Source organism: Heteronotia binoei, chromosome 1 (assembly GCF_032191835.1).
Source record: "Heteronotia binoei isolate CCM8104 ecotype False Entrance Well chromosome 1, APGP_CSIRO_Hbin_v1, whole genome shotgun sequence".
Taxonomy (NCBI): Eukaryota; Metazoa; Chordata; class Lepidosauria; order Squamata; family Gekkonidae; genus Heteronotia; species Heteronotia binoei.
In genome coordinates, this window is record NC_083223.1 from 11,403,242 (window position 1) to 11,420,243 (window position 17,002).

General features: G+C 47.0%; 1 protein-coding gene and 1 non-coding gene across 2 annotated transcripts in view; both read right to left on the reverse strand.

Annotated features, from left to right (window-relative positions):
• Window positions 1–17,002, reverse strand: part of MACROD2 (mono-ADP ribosylhydrolase 2) — a 1,708,848-nt gene that overhangs the window by 227,688 nt on the left and 1,464,158 nt on the right. The gene's annotated exons all lie outside the window — the stretch shown is intronic.
• TRNAV-GAC (transfer RNA valine (anticodon GAC)) lies at window positions 14,445–14,516 on the reverse strand. Its single transcript has one exon. It is a non-coding gene; the product is annotated as a tRNA-Val (tRNA).

A 17,002-nucleotide genomic window follows, 5' to 3' on the forward strand; every position in this document is an offset into this window, starting at 1 on the left:
TATCTACAATGACCCCAAGATCTCTCTCTTGGTCAGTCTCTGCCAGTTCACACCCCATCAATTTGTATTCGTAGCTGGGATTTTTGGCCCCAATGGGTATTACTTTGCACTTGGCCACACTGAACCTCATCTTGGTAGGTGGTGCACTAACAAGACTGGGAACTGGGCCAACGGGGTCAAACTTATATACATCTCTGGATTCCGCGCAAGCATGTTATTGGGTCATTCAAACCAGTGGGGTGATTGGTCCACGGCGGCAGAGATTTGGATCCTGCAGCCAATTGTCCCCAAGTTCAATCCGTATGGCTCCAATGAGCCAGGCAGGAACACCCAAAGTCTTCGCTTGAGTCCACATACATAACACATAGGGTGAGAGAGTGGACAGAGAGAACTTTTCCCTCCCTCTTCCAAACTTCTAGGACTCGAGGGCGTACAATGAAGCTGATGGGCAGCAGATTCAGGGTGGACAAAAGGAAATATTTCATTGGGGCCCCTGCAGCAGGGAGGCTACAGAATAACAAAATGTCCTTTACCTCAGTTAAATGCCTGGTAGAACAGCTCTGTCTTACAGGCCCTGCGGAACTGCAACAGTTCCTGAAGACCCTAATCTCCAATAGGAGCTTGTTACACCAGGTAGGGGCCAGGACAGAGAAGGCCCTGGCCGGGTAGAGGCTAAGTGGACTTCTTTGGGGCCAGGGATTACCAGCAGATGTTGATCTATGGAGCGTAAGACTCTCCGAGGGGGGGGGGGAGGGGATAAGGGGATATATTACCTTTCAATATATTATGAACATATGAAGCTGCCTTATACTGAATCAGACCCTTGGTCCATCAAAGTCAGTCTTGTCTACTCAGACTGGCAGCGGCTCTCCAGGGTCTCCAGCGGAGGTTTTTCACGCCTACTTGCCTGGACCCTTTTCAGTTGGAGATGCCGGGGTTTGAACCTGGAGCCTTCTGCTTACCAAGCAGATGCTCTACCACTGAGCCACCATCCCTCCCCAACCCTCGGTTCATCAAAGTCAGTATTATCTACTCAGATTGGCAGTGGCTGTCAAGCTGAGGTTTTTCACGCCTATTTGCCTGGACCCTTTTCAGTTGGAGATGCCGGGGATTGAACCTGGAGCCTTCTGCTTACCAAGCAGATGCTCTACCACTGAGCCACCATCCTTCCCCAAATATATGAACATATGAAGCTGCCTTCTACTGAATCAGAGCCTGGGTCCATCAAAGTCAGTATTGTCCACTCGGACTGGCAGCGGCTCTCCAGGGTCTCAAGCTGAAATTTTTCACGCCTATTTGCCTGGACCCTTTTTAGTTGGAGATGCCAGGGATTGAACCTGGGACCTTCTGCTTACCAGGCAGATGCTCTACCACTGAGCCACCGTCCCTCCCTATTATCTCTCATAATACGATTGAATGTAAATTGCCTAGGAAGTATTTAGATTTTATTTGCTATTGATTTGCATTTTTTTTAGCCCGGATTTGTATAAATATCATTTATTTCTATGTATGACTTTTGTAAGTCTTTCGTAAGTCTTGTTCTCTTTTGCTTATCTTACTATTTTGTAGACCTTGTTTTGTGTAATTGCTCTTTATTTGTCATGTTTTGAAATTCTGAATAAAACTTTTAAAATGAAAAAAAAAAGTTTAGATAGCCATTCAATGGAGGAAGAGGGGAAAGTCTTAATATTCAGAATGAAAATACTTTGGCTTAGAAGAAACTCGATAACAACAACGGTGACTAAACCTTAAATAGCCACTTAGTCAACAGGGGTTGGGAAAGACTCTCGTATTATAGCAAATATTTCCTGTCAGATGAAAGTAGATAGAAACAATATGTCTCCTGACACTTCAATAAAATATCCGTAGCCTTTTACTGTGTAGGAGGAAAATACGAGGGCCTGGCCTAATAAGCTTTTGAAATGCAGACCATAAATACCTTCTCAACTAAATAAGAGTATTTCCCTTTTTGCTCCTTTTATGGTTGCTTCCCCATGCCCTCTTTTTCTATTCACTTTCCTGGTGCATGCCGCGTTTGTAATATTAATACATTTACTAATGAGCCATGTGTGTTTTGGGGTGCTGCTTAAGTATAGGGAGGGGTGACAATTTTGTTTCTGATTTCCGTATGTTTATCGGCCTGTGAAAACATCTCCCTGGCACAATGCAATGCTCCTCACTGTTTTGCTTTTGCCGAACGCGCCGCCTTGTTAACGCTCGTTCTTATTACTTTGCAAACATCTGTTCAAATAAATGGTATAAACATGGCAGAGAGCTACAGCAGCCTCACTGCCAAGACCCTGTTGCCCAAACAGGTATAATTGACAGAGCTGTGTTAAGAAAGCTCTTTCATCTCCTGCTCCTCATGTGTTAATGTGAAACATTGTGAAAATAACATATGCAATGAAAATGATATTGCCTTCCCTACTTTTTACTATTGGTTAGTCGAGGTAATATTGGTGAACATAGAAAGTAGAGTTGCCAATCCCCAGGTGGGAGCAGGGGATCCGCCGGTTTGGACGCCCACCCCCTGCTTCAGGGTCGTCAGAAAGCGAGGGGAGGGGAGAGAAATGTCTGCTGGGAACTCTGTTATTCCCTATGGAGATTTATTCCCATAGAAAATCATGGAGAATTGATCTGTGGGTATCTGGGGCTCTGGGGGGCTGTTTTTTGGGGTAGAGGCACCAAATTTTCAGTATAGCATCAAGTGTCTCTCCCCAAAGTACCCCCAAGTTTCAAAAAGATTGGACCAGGGGGTCCAATTCTATGATCCCCAAAAGAAGGTGCCTCTATCCTTCATTATTTCCTGTGGAAGGAAGGAATTGAAAAGGTGTGCCGTCCCTTTAAATGTGATGGCCAGAACTCCCTTTGGAGTTCAATTATGCTTGTCACAGCCTTGATCTTGGCTCCACCCCCAAAGTCTCCTGGCTCCACCCCCAAAGTCCCCAGATATTTCTTGAATTGGACTTGGCAACCCTAATAGAAAGTAAAGAATTGTTGAAGGAATAAATGCGTCAAGCTAAATGGTACCTGGGCACCAGATGGGGGCACTAGTTGTGGCTAACTTCTACATGGGGCCAACTTCCACTAACTTCCACATCTCCCCCACAACTGCCACTTTGGGGAGGGGGGTTAAATTTCTGCATGACATGGTTACACAGTCATCCCGCTTCCATATTGCCCCTGATTTCACTGCCTATTTCCCCAAATCTCCTTTGGTACAAACTTTCTGGGAACTTTAGTGTCTACGTGGACTGGAAGGTATGGATTTCCATACATCCCTGAACATAAGAACATAAGAGAAGCCATGTTGGATCAGGCCAATGGCCCATCGTCCAACACTCTGTGTCTCACATAAGAGAAGCCATGTTGGATCAGGCCAATGGCCCATCGTCCAACACTCTGTGTCACACATAAGAGGAGCCATGTTGGATCAGGCCAATGGCCCATCGTTCAACACCCTGTGTCACACATAAGAGGAGCCATGTTGGATCAGGCCAATGGCCCATCCAGTCCAACACTCTGTGTCACATAAGAAGATAAGAGAAGCCATGTTGGATCAGGCCAATGGCCCATCCAGTCCAACACTCTGTGTCACATAAGAACATAAGAGAAGCCACGTTGGATCAGGCCAATGGCCCATCATACAACACTCTGTGTCACACAGTGGCCAAAAACCCCCAAGTGCCATCAGGAGGTCCACTAGTGGGGCTAGAAGCCCTCCCACCGCCAAGCGCCAAGAATACAGAGCATCACTGCCCCAGAAAGAGAGTTCCAACAATACGCTGTGGCTAATATCCCTGCCTACATCCAGTTCCATTTCTCCTTGCCTCCAGTGGACTTTTTGCTGGCTTTTCTTTAAAAAAAAAAGAAGAAAAGAATCTACAGTAGGCACATCTCTATAGCAATATTACACATAACATTATATCCACTACCATTTTTTTTTAAAGGTTTACTGTAGCAGAAAGAATGCTGCACAGAATCTGCTCACGTGGTGCACCTAAAGAAAATAAGAGAAGCCATGTTGGATCAGGCCTATGGATCAGTCCAAAACCAAGGGGCCACAAGGAGGACCCACCAGTGGGGCTGGAACTCCGGAAACTCTCCTACACTTGCTCCCCAACCACTAAGGATACAGAGCATCACTGACCCAGTTAGAAGTGTTCCTTCTGTATCTTGTGGCTAAGAGCCACTGAATGACCTCTGCTCCATATGCTTATCCAATCCCCTCTTGAAAGCTGTCTACGCTCGTAGCCGCCACCCCTTCCTGAAGCAGTGAATGCCACATTAATTCCACCCGCCACGTCTACAAATTCCTAGATGTTCACAGTGGTAATTAAGTGTTCAAGAGGGAGCAGTCCCCATACGGAAGCCACCATGGCAAGATCCAGATGTGTTGTGAGCTCTTTCCTTAAGTTGGCTAATTTTTTTACAGCCAACATACGGTGACCCCATGGTGCTTTCAAGGCAAGAGATGTCCAGAGGTGGTTTGACATTGTCTGTCTCCATGTCATGACCCTGGACTTCCGTGGTGGTTTCCCATTCAAATACTGTCAGGGCTGACTCTGCTTAGCTTCCGAGATCTGACAAGTGGGCTATTCTGGGCTATCTAGGTCACGGTGAAATCACTATGGCGGGGGTGGCCAACGGTAGCTCTCCAGATGTTTTTTTTGCCTACAACTCCCATCAGCCCCAGCCAGCGTGGTCAATGGCTGGGGCTGATGGGAGTTGTAGGCAAAAAAACACATCTGGAGAGCTACCTGTTGGTATAAAGTCCATAGTGCAAAGCATGATTAGAGCTGGAGCATCTATCCTGACAGCTTGACAGGTCAGGCCGATGCAACCTTGGCAGAAAACCGGTCGGAGCTGGATTGTGCCTGGAAAGCACCTGCTGTGAGTCAGCACCTTTCATGGACTGATGTGATTGGCTGACCAAATGTATATATGCTGAATAGTGCCAGACGAACTCTCTCTCTTAATTCCATGATTTACTGGCAAAGCACTTTGATCCACAGAGCTGTATATTTGCTCCACTACACCACCTCTGTGAATGCCTTTGTATATAGTTGTATAATACACTATTTAACACAAGGTGTCGGTGTGTGGCTCATATTTTTACTCACGACGACCCGGTGATTCTTCGCCGCTCCCTGCACTCTGCACATGCTCTACTGACACTACCGTTGCCCCCTCCTGCACTATGGAATCAAACAGTTCATGTGGTCCACAGTGGCCAGTCCAGCTGGCGATTGCCATATTATTGGGTGTAAATATGTGTTTCTTGAGCAGGGGTGTCGAACTCATTTGTTACGAGGGCCGGATCTGACCTAAATGAGACCTTGTCGGGCCACGCTGAGCCATGTCAGGTTGAGCCATGTGTGTACCTAATTAAGTTTAGGTCATTTTTAAAGTCCCCTTCAAACATGACTAAAGATTAAAAAAACAACAACCTTAGAACATGCTTAAAACATTAGCACTTGTTGGTCTTGAAGGTGCTTTCTTTCTATCTCTCCCATGGGATCCAAGGAACTGGGCAAAGGGACCTCTGGCTGTTTCCCTCCCTCGCCGGGGGAACCAGGAGGGGGAGGAGCCTCAGCCAATGGAGAAAATTGAGGTTTTGCTCTGTAGCTCTTGTTTTTTATTGATTGGTTGATTGATTTGATTTATAGCCCTCCCTCCCTGCCAAAGTAGGCTCAGGGTGGCTTACAACATAAAATCCCAAAGACAATTAAAATTTAAAAGCATTAAAATAACACATTCGGTAATAAAACAGATATTCAATGGTTAAAACAGTTAAAACAGAATATTGAATTGGTGCTATTCCAGCGGCGACGGTCTTCTTCCACTTCTCTTAAATACCGATTCCGTGTCAATTAAATGCCAGCTGGAAGAGGACAGTCATTTAGGCCCTGCGGAACTGCACAAGGTTCCACAAGGCCCTCACTTCATCTGGCAGCTGGTTCCACCAGCAGGGGGCTACAATTGAGAAGGCCCCGTCTCTGGTTGATTTTAATCGGGCCTCCTTCGGCCCGGGGATTACTAACAGATTGTGCGATTGAGCAAGCCTTGCATAACAAGCTGAGATGCAGAAGGAAGCAAGAGAGAGGGAGAAGGAAGCAGATGACAGTCAGTTGCTCAAGGGCCTGATAAGAGCCCTCTGGGGGCCTGATCTGGCCCCTAGGCCACATGTTTGACACCCCTGGTCTAGGGTGTTTGTCAAGCAGGGAATGGGGATAGCCGTTCTGTGGACATTTGCTTGAAATTCATACAAGTCCTCTGTGACTATCCATCTAATGAAACTCAGTAGTTCAGTGGAATAAACTTTATTGCATTGTATATAGTTGTCCAGCAATTTTATCTCTTCTACCCAAGAAGAAGAAGAAGAATTGCAGATTTATACCCTGACCTTCTCCCTGAATCAGAGGCTCAGAGCAGCTTACAATCTCCTATGTCTTCTCCTCCCCTGTGAGGTGGGTGGGACTGAGAGGGCTCTCCCAGCAGCTGCCCTTTCAAGGACAACCTCTGCCAGAGCTATGGCTGACCCAAGGCCATTCCAGCAGGTGCAAGTGGAGGAGTGGGGAATCAAACCCAGTTCTCCCAGATAAGAGTCCGCGCACTTAACCACTACACCAAAGCCGGCTTGGTCCTTCCACCTGAGATATGCCAGAGCCATAGAGCTCTGAGGATCACTTCAAGATGATCTTTTAGAGACAGCTGACGCTTAATCAAAACATCATTTGAACAAAAGAGATCTAACACATGCCGGGGATTCTGCCTACAGCTAAAGAGCCCTGGTGTTTTCATATCCCCACACCCATCAAGAAGACGAGCAGATGCACCCTAAACTGCTGGATCTCATCTTTCATCTCCTCGACTAACACTTGTTTTGTCTTTCTCTGGTTTCTTTTTCATCTCCTCCTCCCCCTTCAGTCACAGTTCTCTTGTTTCTGCTCATTTAATTCCCATCAATCTCCAGATGTCTCTTCTTTCATTCCCACCTTAGCCTGCTGGAATAGCATGCGCATCACAAATGAATGCTCAGACATGGGGGGGTTTTGTGCTCAAATGCTTGGGAATGTGGAAGGACAGCTCGGTATACAATGCGTTCTCCTTAGCAGAACGATAAACTAAGAGCAATATGAAAGCAGGAGGACTAGAGAAGCAAGTCGAGTTTGGGTACAAAGATGCTTTGACTTGAAAATACAGGACATCCACGAAAACCTCTTGGTAACTAGGACTCCTTAAAGTTGGGTACCCAAAGAAGGGAGAGAAAATTATGAGAAATAAATTAAATAAAAATATATCTATTATTACAAAGCGCGCTGGAACTCTATTTAAGAAAACAACAACACAGGCACATTCCACCCTTGAAGTAGTGAATGTTTGAATTAAGAACTCCTAAACCTATATAACATGATGCAGTAGAATAGCTCTGAATTAAGAGCCGTGAACCAATAAAACAGGACCAATAAAATAGGACCAACAATTCGGCATCTTTAGGAAGATGACCCTGAACTACATTAAAACAGGACCAAACACCTTTTGGCCCCCAAAGCCTCCTTTGGAGCTCACATTATGAGAGCCAGTTTGGTGTAGTGGTTTAGTGCGTGGACTCTTATCTGGGAGGACCGGGTTTGATTCCCCCACTCCTCCACTTGCAGCTGCTGGAATGGCCTTGGGTCAGCCATAGCTCTTATGCGGGAGAACCGGGTTTGATTCCCCACTCCTCCATTTGCAGCTGCTGGAATGGCCTTGGGTCAGCCATAGCTCTTATGCAGGAGAACCGGGTTTGATTCCCCACTCCTCCACTTGCAGCTGCTGGAATGGCCTTGGGTCAGCCATAGCTCTCTTATCTGGGAGAACCGGGTTTGATTCCCCACTCCTCCACTTGCAGCTGCTGGAATGGCCTTGGGTCAGCCATAGCTCTTATGCGGGAGAACTGGGTTTGATTCCCCACTCCTCCACTTGCACCTGCTGGAATGGCTTTGGGTTAGCCATGGCTCTCGCAGAGCTGTCCTTGAAAGGGCAGCTTCCATCAGAGCTGTCTTAGCCCCACCTACCTCACAGGTGGTGTGTGGGGGGGAGGTGAAGGAGATTGTGACCACTCTGAGATTCAGAGTATAGGATGGGATATAAATCCAATATCATCTTCTACTATGACAGATAAACGCGTCGGTGCTAAGGCAGGTTAATTGCACCGCATTCCAAATATTCTGTGTGGCAAAAAGAATTAAGCTGTATGGATAAGTTCTCTTAAACTTTTAAGCACGCACATCCGGGGAATGCAGATTCAATAGCTCCTTCTGATCGTGGCTGTCAAAACCCTCAGTGCGTGCGCGTATGTATCGACCTTTTAACTCTTTACCCTTCTTGTTGAGATTTTACTGTATAAAAACTTTCTGCCCTAACCTGCTTAATTAGCAGGATCATCCGACTCCCTGCACCATTCAAAGAGTTGAAAACGAAAACATCTAATTAAACTGTGGGAATTTTCAACAGTAGCCAGCGAGGAAAACTTGGGAAACCACCACTGAATTATACCTGTAATGTCCATTGGGGTGCTAAAGATGAAGAACAGAGAGATGCCAAATCCTGGGCCCAAGCACTTATGGTATCTACATGGCCATCCAGATATCGACCATTCTGAGGTTTGAGTGTGTCTCAGTCAAGTCGCTTCTGATTTAGAAGACGACTGCAGTTTTATACGCCGCCCTTCTCTCTGAATCAGAGACTCAGAGCAGCCACAATCTCCTTTCCCTTCCTTTCCCCATAACAGCCACCCTGTGAGTTAGGTGGGGCTGAAAGGGCTCTCACAGCAGCTGTCCTTTCAAAGACAACCTCTGGGAGAGCTACGGCTGACCAAAGGCCATTCCAGCAGCTGCAAGTGGAGGAGTGGGGAATATAACCTGGTTCTCCCAGATAAGATTCCACGCTCTTAACCACTTCACCAAACGGGCTCTCACTGGAAAAGACGGTAATGCTAGGAAAAGTGGCGATCCTATGAATTAATGACCTTTAGAAGAACCTCTCATTAACAGCCTTGCTTGAGTCTTGCAAAATGAAGGTCCAGGGTTCCTTGATTTGAGTCCATCCGTCTCATGCTGGGTCTTCCACTTTTCCAATATTGCTGTCTTTTTCCAGTGACTCTTCCCTCACAACGTGATCACCTCAGTTTAGTCGTTTTAACTTCTCTGGAGAGTTCAGGCTTGAGGTTTGAGTTCTCTGGGTTCCTGGTCCCGTTTCACCACTTCTGCGTGATATTATTCCGCAACCAAAACAACCAAAATGGTTGTAGTGGCCGAATAACTAAGTATATATTCATCAGTATTGCAAACTTAAATATACAATTCCCAAGCAATACAATTCCAACAAAGGAGTCCTGACATGCAGGGAGTCGACTTGGTGACTCCTGCTTCAAGAAGAAGAAGAAGAAGATATTGGATTTATATCCCGCCCTCCACTCCGAAGAGTCTCAGAGCAGCTCACAATCTCCTTTACCTTCCTCCCCTACAACAGATACCCTGTGAGGTAGATGAAGATATTGGATTTATATCCCGCCCTCCACTCCGAAGAGTCTCAGAGCGGCTCACAATCTCCTTTACCTTCCTCCCCCACAACAGACACCCTGTGAGGTAGATGAAGATATTGGATTTATATCCCGCCCTCCACTCCGAAGAGTCTCAGAGCGGCTCACAATCTCCTTTACCTTCCTCCCCCACAACAGACACCCTGTGAGGTAGATGAAGATATTGGATTTATATCCCGCCCTCCACTCCGAAGAGTCTCAGAGCGGCTCACAATCTCCTTTACCTTCCTCCCCTACAACAGATACCCTGTGAGGTAGATGAAGATATTGGATTTATATCCCGCCCTCCACTCCGAAGAGTCTCAGAGCGGCTCATAATCTCCTTTCCCTTCCTCCCCCACAACAGATACCCTGTGAGATGGGTGGGGCTGGAGAGGGCTCTCACAGCAGCTGCCCTTTCAAGGACAGAGTCTCAGGGCGGCTCACAATCTCCTTTATCTCCTTCCCGAACAACAGACAGTCTTTGAGGTGAGTGGGACTGAGAGGGCTCTCACAGCAGCTGCCCTTTCAAGGACAGATTCTCAGGGCGACTCACAATCTCCTTTATCTCCTTCCCCCACAACAGACACTCTGTTCGGTGGGTGGGGCTGAAAGGGCTCTCAAAGCAGTTGCCCTTTCAAGGACAACTTCTGCCAGAGCTCTGGCTGACCCAAGGCCATTCCAGCAGGTGCAAGTGGAGGAGTGGGGAATCAAACCCGGTTCTCCCAGATAAGCGTCCGCGCACTTAACCACTACACCATACTGGCTTCAATTTCTCTTCACACACTGAGTGCTCCACAAGTCACATTCTTACAAAAGGTACAATTGCTCTGAATGGCTCTGCAACAACTCACAAGGGCCTTGAGCCATTCTAGAGTGAAGTGCCGGTATGAAATAATTTTGGAGACTTTTCTGCCTCATTTATCCATTGGAAATTCAGATCGCTGAAGGCAACAGAAATAGTGTTGGAGAACTATTTTTAGAGCATTGCACCTTATGCGGGCTCCTGCCTGCCAGTGGCAAGCCAGTTGGCGGGAGGAATTTCCCCCTATCCCTCCCCCCAACAGCAGTGTCGTGCACAGCATGCTGACATCACCTAGAAGTGACTCAGGCACGTTGGCAACATTGGAGGGATGACGCTCTCGTTTGGGGGCACAGCTCTACAGTTTGAGGCCGATTTTACTGTAGAGTTTTGCCCCAAAATAGAGTGTCGCTCCCAATGTCACCGGTGTGCCTTTGTCAGTTTCAGGTGACATACGCACATCACATAATGTCCCTGCCCGCTGCTGGAATTCCCACCCCCTATCCCTCCACCAGCATTACAATTGAACCTGGCAACCCTAAATGACAGTCTGAACAGTACTTTATGGATACATGCCATGAGTTGGTGTGGGGATGGGGGTGGAGGGGGCCAGGAAGTTGCAGCTGACTTTTAGCTATCCTGTAGGGCAGGGGTCCCCAACTTTGTTGAGCCTGTGAGCACCTTTGGAATTCTGACAGAGCATGAAGGGCACAAAATGGCTGCCACAGGAGGCAAAGGCAGCTACAAAATGGCTGCCACAGCTTACCTTCAGTCATACGTAAGAGATCCTTGCACTGTGGTGGTGGTGGCTGCCAGCAAATCAATGCTTTTAGAAATCTACACAGCCAATCACATATTCAATGGCCCATCAGAAGGCTTGCTGGGGCAAAAACCCAACCTGGCCCAAACCACTTAATTCACTGCTTAATTCAAGTCTGCGATGGGGTGCTTGGTGAGAAACTTCAGCATAGCCGAAAGCACCAGACTGAAAGCGGGCAACCAGCTGTGTGCTGAAGGGTAAGTGCTGAAAGAAAAGGGGTAGCAGAGTGCTCCAGGCAAATGTGCACAGCGGAGCAGGCTTTAAGCCACCTGCTCGAGGAAATAAGGCCACATGGAGCCTTCTGTGCTTTAGCGAATGAGTAAGACTCCTTTATTGTAAGAAAGTCCATTCTAGACAGGGTAGAGTCGAGACAACGTTCTAAACTAGCACAAAGAAAGGGTAGAATGCAATGAAGAGACATGTCGAATTTCTAAAGGGACCCGCACACTATAAGACTAAGCTCTACAAGCTCCCTGCCAAAGACATTATAAGCTCCCGGCCAATGACATTACAAGCTCCCAGCCAAAGACATTATAAGCTCCCAGCCAATGACATTACAAGCTCCCGGGCAATGACATTATAAGCTCCCGGCCAATGACAGCTCTGGATAGTGACATGTAGGGTGGCCATAATTTCTGCAGGCCAGCCAGGGACACCTTGAGGGGGGAAGGAATGTGTGTGACTTCCTGTGACATCATTTCCCCCGCGCCACCTGCCGGAAACAGGAAGTGACGTCACTTCCGGTGATGTGATGCCGCCGCCGGAAACAGGAAGTGACATCACTTCCTGTGACATCATTTCCCCCCGCGCCACCTGCCGGAAGCAGGAAGTGACATCACTTCCTGTGACATCATTTCCCCCAAATGCCACTGCCGGAAACAGGAAGTGACTTCACAGCACTTCCTGTGACGTCCCCAAAAATCCCCCAAATATCACCGCCGGAAACACCAAGATTATTTATAGAGAGGGAAAGGGGGAAATAAAGTTAAATAAAACTCTTTTTTTACTTTTTTCAAAGTGAGAAGACTAGAGAGAACGGGTTCCACGCTGAGAAGCCAGTGAGATTCCAGTGAGATTCCAGTGAGACTGTGCTGCATAATGCAGCCTATTTATTTTGTCCTGTTTGCTCTGTTGGCTCTATCTGCGCCACCTTCATCACTTTCAGGGTGTGGATCCCCCAGTGGGGTGGTCTCCCGACTCCCTCCGCTGGCTGTTTCTGATAGCCCTGCACCCCCTCTTTCATTTGATATGTGTCCCGTGCGGGTGCCACCCTCCCGCCGGGAGATGCCGCAAAATGAGCCCCCTTGAGGCTTATGGCGGCAGGTCTCGGGGGAAGCGAGCTAGACTGCTGTTCTTTTGAGGGGTTATAGAGTGTTTCGAGCCCGTCCCTGTGGCATCGGACCCATCGTTGTGGGACCCAGGGGGCCGGCGCAGCGGCCTGCCGAAGCAACCTGTCACTAATAACACAGGTCCAGATGCAGGACAGGAACCCGGAAGTGACCGACAGGTCCCTCTAATGGTCCCAGTATAGCCAGCCCGGGATTTTCCCGGGTGACCGGGATGGTCTGGCCACCCTAGATGTGTAAATGCTGACTGGGGAGGAGCCATGAAAGGATGCACGGGTCCTGATCTCTCCGAACACATGTAGCCGCCTTCTACTAAATCAGACCCTTGGTCCAGTGAAGTCAGTATTGCCGACTCAGGCCGGCAGCAGCTCTCCAGGGTCTCAGGCTGAGGTCTTTCACATTACCTCCTTCGAACTATCTCATTTATACAATGCAGCCAATAAGACTTGCTCTCCTATTAGTCACGAGATATTTTCCACTGTCGGACTCCTTCCTGGTTAATTTTATCAATTACAGACCCCAACATTTTGCAGAGTCCCCCCCCCCCCACCCCTCATGCTAGGCTTAATATTCTACCTTCATCAATCTTATCCGGAAGATTCCAGGGTATACCCTTTGCCAATAGATTTTGCCCTCGTTCAAGTGGAAATATTGAAACAGTACTACACGTGTTGCTTGAATGCCCTCATTATATCAAGATTTGGACCAAATAAGCGGCCCCGTGGTGCAGAGTGGTAAAGCAGCAGTACTGCAGTACCGTGGTCTGAACTCTGCTCATGACCTGAGTTTGATTCCAGCGGAAGCTGAATTCAGGTCGCTGGCCCAAGGTTGACTCAGCCTTCCATCCTTCTGAGGTCGGTAAAATGAGTACCCAGCTTGCGGGGGGGGGAGTGTAAAAGACTGGGGAAGGCAATGGCAAACCACCCCGCAAAAAAGTCCGCTGTGAAAACGTGAAAGCAACATCACCCCAGAGTCGGAAACGACTGGTGCTTGCGCAGGGGACCTTTCCTTTCCTTGGACCAAATATCTTATTCCCAATTTTATCCACTATTAGGGTTTTCCTGATGCATACAAATTGTTTTTTGTTGTTGTTGTTGTTGCTTAACAACATGGATGGTAGTATTTATTTATTTATTTATTTATTTATTTATTTATTTATTTATTTATTTTATTACATTCAATTTATATCCCGCCCTCTCCGCAAGCGGACTCAAGGCGGCTCACAACATTATACCATACAATCAATCCAATAAAACATATAAAACCATAATTTACTTATTTCAATTTAAAAACCATTCTATGGCGCTGCTTCAGTACATATAACTGATCAGTGAAGCTCTTCTATCCTGCTGCTATTATACGTAGTAATATATTGTAAATTTGTGATATTTTTAAATGGATGTTTGTTTGTTTGTTTGTTTGTTTATTTCGATTTATATCCCGCCCTACCCCACCAAAGCGGGCTCAGGGCGGCTTACAACATAAAACTCTAACAATAAATCAGTTTAAAATACATTAATAAATTATACAGTAAAATACATAAAAACACAGAGCGCAGCATTCAGCTGACTAGGCAGGACAACATGTAGAGGTTCATAAACCCAGCATGAATAGGATGGGTCCTGCCACTCACATTGCACAGTCACAGCCAGGGCAGGAGACAGGGGGTCTGGAGAGGGCCCACCTTCCCCCCCCCCTTCCATCCCAGAGGCGACCCCCGCCATGCTATTCCACGGTGTGGAGAGCCTACCCGATGGACTCGCGGGCAGTGCATTCTCCTCGCAGGCAGCCGCTTCCACCTCTGGCCGCCTATGACTCATTTTATGCTGCATTTTATCTATTTTAATGATTTTTTAAAATCTGCAATACCAATAAAGGTAAACTAACATTACCTCCTACCGACCTTTTAACAAGAGATGCCGGGGATTGAACCTGGGGCCTCCTGCATGTCAAGCAGATGCTCTACCACTGAGCCACAGCTCCTCCCTCTGACACTCTATAGTTCCCCTCTGGAGTCTAAGGTTAAGAGTCCTTTGCTCCCAACAAATGTGAATTAACTTTGAGAAGGACAGCTGTGACCCAAACCAAACCTGTTCTCCATCTGTACCCTTCCCTCTCTCTTAGCCTCTGTCTGAAGGGAAGATAAGTAGCTGACCACATGTCCACGGTCACAGATATGAGCCTCGTGGCAACCCGGAGAAAACAAAAAAGACAAATGGGCAGTGAAGACGTGCCTTGAAAGTTCTCCATAGATCACCTGTAGGAACTCGGATGAAGAAATAAAACGGTACAACTGGCAGTTTATAAGCCAAATTCAGGTCACAGATTAGCACTATCTGGCCCATCTGTTGTTGTTGGTACCTAATGAGTTTAAGGCATGAAATCTGATAACCCGGATTTCTTTGATGGACAGACAGCTCAAAAATAATCATGGAGATTTGTTTTTCATATATGATAACAGCAGCAAGGTTACTTTATGCACAGAACTGGCAACCTATGAAACTACCCACAGGAGAAGACGCGTGGCTAAAGATGCTGGAATTAGCAGAAATGGCTAAACTGACTTCTTAGATTAGAGAAAAGACATCATCCAATTTTACAGCTAATCGGAAACCCTTTATTGACTTTCTGCATGCAAAGGGGGTAAAAAAAGTGAATTCGTAATTTGTGGATCTGAGAAATGAGGAGAATGTTAAATAGTAGAAAAGACAGAGGATTGGTTGGTGTATTGGTTATATAACTGACTGATCTTGTTTTAATATTTGATTTAGCGATAAGTGATTGTATAGGGCCTTGTTGCTGAGAAATGATTGAATCTTAGAAATTTTGGAGATCTGTTTCATCTCTTTTTCTTTCCCTTTCTTTCTTTCCCTTTTAGCTCTCTCTCTGAAATGTTTCAATAAAAAGTTCCACAATCCCCCAACAAAAACTGATAATTCAGAATTATGCCTTGTCAGTCTTAAAGGTGTCACTAGACTCGAGCTTAGGGTTGCCAATCCCCAGGTGGGGGCAGGGGATCCCCCGGTTTGGAGGCCCTCCCCCCGCTTCAGGGTCGTCAGAAAGCGGGGGGAGGGGAGGGAAATGTCTGCTGGGAACTCTATTATTCCCTAGGGAGATTTATTCCCATAGAAAATCATGGAGAATTGATCCGCGGGTATCTGGGGCTCTGTGGGGGCTGTTTTTTGGGGTAGAGGCACCAAATTTTCAGTATAGCATCTAGTGCCTCTCCCCAAAATACCCCCCAAGTTTCCAAACGATTGGACCAGGGGGTCCAATTCTATGAGCCCCAAAAGAAGGTGCCCCTATCCTTCATGATTTCCTATGGAAGGAAGGCATTGAAAAGGTGTGCCGTCCCTTTCAATGCGATGGCCAGAACTCCCTTTGGCGTTCAATGATGCTTGTCACAGCCTTGATCTTGGCTCCACCCCTAATGTCTCCTGGCTCCACCCCCAAAGTCTCCTGGCTTCGCCCCCATAGTCCCCAGATATTTCTTGAATTGGACTTGGGAACCCTACTCGAGCGTTGAGCATAAGGCATGTTTGGGACCAGATGCAGAGCCAACTGAAGAAACTTATGTGCGGGGGAAGGGGAGGCATGTGCAGGAATTACTCCTTCTGACCTCAAAGGTCAAGACACTAATGCTTACCCAGAATATAATACCGGCTGGAAAGCCATAGTGATAAATCAAAAGACAGTTTTGGCCTTGTGCAACGGCACCGCTGGCCATGCTTCGAGGCCAATGAGGAAAATCTTTCAGACAAATCTACAAAGAGGAGGCGGCAGCACAATTGCGGTGTCGCTTTGCCCTCCCTCCCATGACCTTTTGCAGTATATAATCGCAAGTCCGGTTTAATCAGACTTCCCGTAACCGGTTTGTATTAATAAGCCCTGCCTATTTGCACATACTGTACACTCCTCAACTTCGGCATCTGTGGGGGCATTTCTTCCTCAGTTGCTTAGCTACTACAGCCTAACGCTTCTGTCTCATTACACGCAAAGTCCGTTGGGCAGCTTTTGCAGCCTTTGCGGTCGATTGCTAAGGAGTCTGGCACCGCTGCAGCCAAGAAGGCTCTCATTTACATTCTGCCTCACTCTGTCCAGTAGCAGAATATACATGCCACGATCAATGTTATCTACTATGCAAGAGGAAGCTGCCATTTCATACGCACCCAGACTAAAGCAACACTGTTCCACTTTATCCGGATCCAACAAGAGACCCAGGGAAAAGTACCACCGTTGAAAAATAAAGTCATTTTGTAAAGTTCTTTCTCCATCAATGGGGAAGAAATAGCTGCACCACCCGAGCTCTCCATTTCTGAGAAACTGCCGAATCAGTGCAGGGTTTCCACTCCTAGTTTGGAATGGACTCTGTTCACCAAACGTAAGACGAGGCCTACGGAATCAGACAAGTGGTCCAACAACAGGTCAGAGAGGCCAAGGCCTTCACCTGATGATAAGAACTTCAGAAG